Source organism: Bactrocera neohumeralis, unplaced genomic scaffold (genome assembly GCF_024586455.1).
Source record: "Bactrocera neohumeralis isolate Rockhampton unplaced genomic scaffold, APGP_CSIRO_Bneo_wtdbg2-racon-allhic-juicebox.fasta_v2 cluster09, whole genome shotgun sequence".
Lineage (NCBI taxonomy): Eukaryota > Metazoa > Arthropoda > Insecta > Diptera > Tephritidae > Bactrocera > Bactrocera neohumeralis.
The window spans coordinates 1,302,115-1,308,000 of record NW_026089622.1 but is presented as its reverse complement, the minus strand read 5'-3'; the positions used below and the strand labels follow the sequence as shown (position 1 = coordinate 1,308,000).

The following is a 5,886-nucleotide window of genomic DNA, read 5'->3' as shown; positions in this document are numbered from 1 at the left end:
TCAAAATGGCGTCCATAATGTAGTATATCTTCTTTAAAGAAGTATTACTAAAATATTATTAATTTTTAGTTTAACAGAGAAATTAAAATATATTTTTGATTTACGGCATCGAATAAAATTGATATAATCACGATGAAATTATACTAATTTATTTTAGATAAAGAGACATTACTTCGAAGAACACAGCAGAAAATTTACGATTTAATAATGCACAAGCGTACAAATCACACAGTTACCACAAAAGTAGACCTATCAGTGATTTTCCATTTAAGTCGGATAGTGATGATATGAATTATTACTGAAAATAAAAGGTCTATCAACAACATGGCGTGATGTTAATGTGATGATGAGTTCAGTTTTTATACCCTTGCAACCAGTTGCTATAGAGTATTTTACTTTTGCTCACCTAACGGTTGTACGTATCACTATTAAGCGAGATATACATATATACGGTTATATCGTCGCATTTCCGCGAAAGTATCGTATGTTACTTTTTATCGAAATTGAGATTTTAATGCCAAATTGTTAGAAAACTTATGTCTCGCTATCCTGCAAAATAATATAACTGAAAACGCTATAGTTCCAATAAAAACTAAGTTTCAATTTTATCGTATGTAACTGTGAATTTTTCTGTTCGCGCAAAATTATCGTAAGTCCATACACATTTTTTTGCATGTGGAACGAATTACTGCAAACGCACAAAAATATAGAGAGATAACAACATTTTCATATCTTCATTATGTGCTCTTTCCATTTTGCCGTTAATTCCTCTTTACGCCGTTAATTCTTGGTGTACGTTTCGATATTCATTGATCTATCTGGTGATAAGTGAAGCTGTGAAAGCCCAAATTAGTCTTCATTTAGTTTCAAACACATCAATAGTGAACAAAATATAAACAATTGTGATCAACAAATGATTTATTTGTTATGGAATTTACCCATGGAAAAGTAAGTAGTTACTTACTATGTTTCACTTAATTATTGTCGAGTTATTCAAAAGTGATGCCTATAATTGTTTCGTTTAGCTAGCTCATGAAGTGTTTTTAGATAGATGTGAAGTGTAAGTAAATGTAACAGTATAAATGTATCAATTGCAGTCTATAAAATTTAGTTAAACTAACAAAATTTTAAACACCATAGCTTGTGAAATCACCAGTCCCATATAGTGATAGCGATAACGATGATGAAGAGTGCTGCGTTGGAAAACGTGGACTTAAGCGCCAACCAGTGAGAAAGGAAAAGAAGAAAAATGACAATAGAGTACTTCCTAACCCGTGTATAAATACCAAATGTAAGAAGGATTGTCGAAGTGTGCCAGACATTTCCCGGCAAAATATTAACGAACATTACTGGGGTATGTCAAACACAAGACGGCTAACATGGCTTCATGCAAATATCAAACAAAAGCAAATTAAAAAAAAGGCGAGCTGGGCAGGAAGCAAAGCGTGTGCAAAGGCGAAACTGGACGTTTGAATATTCCCTATTGTGGGATGGAAAAATATTTAAAGTTTGCCAGAATTTTTTTTGAAAACTTTAAATATTTCTCAAATGGTTTTGAGACATGCATTAAAGAAAACTATTAGTTTTGAAAGCCGAAAAAAAGCACCACATAATAAAACAGACCATCGTACAATAGATTTTATCAAAGCTTACATAAAAAAGTTGCCAGCAGTACCATCACACTATTGCCGTAAAAATAATCAAAAAGTCTATTTACCAAGGGAATTCAGAAATGTATCCAATTTATATAAATTGTATCTTATTTATTTGGAAGATCAAGGCTTAAATGAGTTCACAGTATCTTGCCGAATATTTCGAAATGTTTTTAATACAGAGTTTTCAATTGGTTTCCATTTGCCAAAAAAGGACAAATGCACGATTTGCGAAAATATAAAGTATATTAACAAAGATGATAGAGAAAAAGTTCAGAATTCAAAAGAATTTCAAATTCAAATAAATATTAAAAAACAAAGTACAGCTACTTTTCTCAAAGAACAAGCGGAAAGTAAAATGGGACAAAAATTTCTTTGCGCTAGTTTCGATATGCAAAAGGTTTTGCATACTCCTTTTCCAAAAATGCTACCCTTTTTTATTCACGCAAATACGCTTACTACAACTTAAGTGTGTATGAAAGTGGGACCCGAAATGGATACTGTTTTTTGTGGGGCGAAATCGATGGCAAGAGAGGCAGTAATGAAATATGCTCAGCTCTCTTGAGGTATCTTCTTATTCTAGATAGTCGGAAAAAAACCGATGATCTGAGCCTTTATTGCGATAGTTGCTCAGGACAAAATAAGAACAAGGCTGTGCTAGCAATGATATCATATTTTTTAAATACTTATATTTTCCTAAAAACAATAAAGATTGCCTATTTACTTCCCGGACACACTATGATGCCGGTAAACTCAGTACACAGCACTATAGAATCTTTTATCAGAAACCAATGTTTGGGCAACCAGTGAATGGCCGACACTGATTAGAAATTCAAGAACAAATCCGTCAGGGTACGAATGCATAGAATTACATCACACTGACTTTAAGAATTGGAAACTTTTTGCGAACTCACTATTTAAAAATAAAACTTTAAACTTAAGTAAATTACGTATCGCTATTATTAGAAAAGAACAATTGTCAATAGATTTAAGCTACGAGTATTTCGAAAACTCAAACAAAAAACTTATTAATTTGTTCAACGTTAACCAAAAGATTGAATCTTTATATAGCTGTAAATTAAATATATCAACAAAAAAATTCGTAGACTTAAGTAATTTGTGTAATAAAAATAGTATACCACAAAACTATCATAAGGAATACTTAAACTTTCGACATTCAAATTTAATAAAGGACTGTTTGGAGGAAACGGATGAAGAAGATTAAAATAAATAATAATAAATATATACTGTAATAATAAAATGATTGCACTACCTTTGTTAGCTTATTTCGTACAATAAATATTTTTTTTTGCAATTATCGTATGTCATACTTCTTGCGGCTAAGCTCACTAAAACATAGCTTGCGAAAGTATCGTATGTTTAAATATCCTTATTTTTTTAGAAAAATGTGCCATTACTGACAAAAATTAAGTTGGCGTTCGTTCCTGTAGCTAATACAATACAACCTAAAAAATTTGAATATGATTTTCCCATTCTAAGCTGAGTAATTTAAAAAAAAACTCTTCCTTTAAAGTTTCGTTTTTTTACATACGATACTTTCGCGGAAATGCGTCGATATAGTTGACTTTTGATCGAAAATTTGGGTCAATGTGGGATATATATAACTGAAATTAATGGTTAATTCTTCTCTTAATAAGGGTTTGTCTGTATGTCAAAATTGGGTTGAATCGGATATCAGAATCCCTCGGCTTATAAAGATTTTCGAACTTCCAGGTGTTTTTGTACCACATATTTTTTTTTCTCTCGAAAACCCGCAACGTCGACTCATCAGTGTTTGTCATCGCCCACGCCTCTACACCATAGAGCAGGACGGTTATAATGAGTGACTTATAGAGTTTGGTTTTTGTTCGTGGAGAGGGGACTTCTCAGTTCTTCTCAATTGCCTATTCAGTCCGAAATAGCATCTGCTGGCAAGAGTTGTCCTGCGTTGGATTTTCAGGCTGACATTGTTGGTATTGTTTATACTGGTTCCATGATAGACGAAATTATCTACAACTTCAAAGTTATGACTGTCAACAATGACATGAGAGCCAAGTAGCGAGTTTGATGACTGTTTGTTTGATGACAGGAAATATTTCGTCTTGCCCTCGTTCACTGCCAGACCCATTTGCGTTGCAAGTTGCAATAATCAAAAATGTCCGGTTGCACCCGAACTTATCCCTTCCTTACTTGTTTTATTTTGGGTATAATTCTATGCCATGACATTTCGACTGGAATCTCGGTTATCTTCAAGCTTCTTGAGTGTTGCTGGTTGATTGGCATGATCTTGGAGGCCATTTGAATGAATCTTTTCTCGAAAATAACGAGTCGCCAAATTTTGCAGGCAATGTGTTCATGTTTAGACGTGAAACGGCCATCCATCTTGTTGGAAATAGAGATCGTTCGCGTCGCTTTCTTCAAATTTCGGGAAAACAAGTCCGTCAATATTGTTTTATAGACCTCGCTATGGACGGTTCGGAAGAAATAAGACCCGGTGATGACGTCATACTACAATCCTCACCAACAGATCACTTTTTCGGGATGCAATTCCGTTTCCTGAACTACAAGAGAATTTAATCACCCCAATAGCAACACTTTTGTTTGTTGGCGAAAACATTAATCCAGAAAAGTAGTTTGGTTTGACGTAATCATCTTGGACAATTTCCTAGCATTTATGAAACTTACAAAATAAAATGTCAAGCATAAAACCGCTTTATGTAACGGAAGGACTCCGAGATCTTATGAAAAATCTTACTAAGGAAATTTTAAAGAAAAAACCTCTAAATATTTATGAGTTTTCGGCGAATTACTTTGAGTCTGTGATTGAAGAACAAGAAGTATTTAATAAGCACCAAAACTTTGAAGCAATTCTAAATTATGAAACTACAATAATAAAAAGCAGCGCTGTTTCACTACAAACACAAGTTCCTCTTTCTCTTCTTCGTGATATAATTCCTGAAGAGTTATTTGAGCTTATAAAAGAGTTTATCAAAGCTGTTTTACGTACAAATCTAGACAACATTTGTGAATTCGCTGTCCAATATTTCAATAAATTAAAAGAACAATATCATGGGACAAACTGTTTAGTAGAATATGGTTTGTACGAAAATTACCTTAAAACTACTCAGGAGTTTTCAACCTATGCAGATGAAAAATGTACTTGTGGTCGATTTCTTACTCAAAGGCCGAGGAAGGAAAAAGTTCACTCTGATCTTAATGGCCCTAGAAATTCTAGTGAGATAAGACATTTAGATTTATCAACATTCAATAAAATCAATAATCAAGAATTTAAAACTGAAAAGTTAATAAGTAAAAATAATACTAAAATTATTTGCGGGTAAGATATGTATAAGCAACAAAAGTACATATATGCTATTGTTATTATTCAACGTTTCTTCCGTCATATTTTAAGACTGCAAAAACCTGAAACACGTATTATAAAAGAAATTGTTACTAAGGAGATAGGCGAGCCATCCAACACTAAAGTTTCTCCAGGGCTAACCTATAGAGATACATCGAGCTGCAACAATGAAAGCTTCAGAGATACAATCTTACCAAGGGCAAATAAAGGTATGTGTATACTCATTCAATCGCATTAAACTAGGATGTAAATAAGCAAGTTCACCCAATTATAAGTACAAGTAGAACGGACATGCGTTGCTGTGACTATGGTATACATTAACTACTATCATGAGCAACTGTTCAATATAATGAAAATACTTTCACGAATAAAGAATACATTATTTCCGGTGTCAAAATCAAGGGAAGTGCTTTTCAGATTTAATTTTGAAAATGAATTTTGGAAATCTAAACTGAAAAGACGAAGAAGAAGAAGAAGACTGATTTCCTGCAACAAGATCATTTATTCATTAAAATTCTCATTGATTATCTAACGTCTTTTTTTCACCGACACCACCGAAAAGCTTATCGTTGCCATTAACATCTTCCCTCGTTCTGTCATTGCTTTGACAGATTGTTGAAGTTTGATTGTTTTTCTGAGAATTCGGAATTTTACTCAAAATTATAATTACGAGGATTGCTGTTGGTAGAATTTGAACAAAATGTGAACAAAATCTAAAGAAAATTGTAGAAAACAATTTACAAAAATAAATTTAAAAAAATTATTTGTTCTGTATCTGGTTTTGGCTTAATTCTTCCTTTAATAAACATTCGAATCAAATCAGCCAATTTTAATTTGAAGTTATGTATAAATGACCATGTATGCACCCGCGAA

The 5,886-nt window shown here is 32.8% G+C and overlaps 1 long non-coding RNA gene across 1 annotated transcript; it reads left to right on the top strand.

Annotated features, from left to right (window-relative positions):
* Window positions 1-468: 468 nt before the first annotated feature.
* LOC126764003 (uncharacterized) lies at window positions 469-2,878 on the top strand. Its single transcript, XR_007667761.1, has 3 exons — window positions 469-948; window positions 1,026-1,060; window positions 1,141-2,878. It is a non-coding gene; the product is annotated as an uncharacterized LOC126764003 (long non-coding RNA).
* Window positions 2,879-5,886: the final 3,008 nt, after the last annotated feature.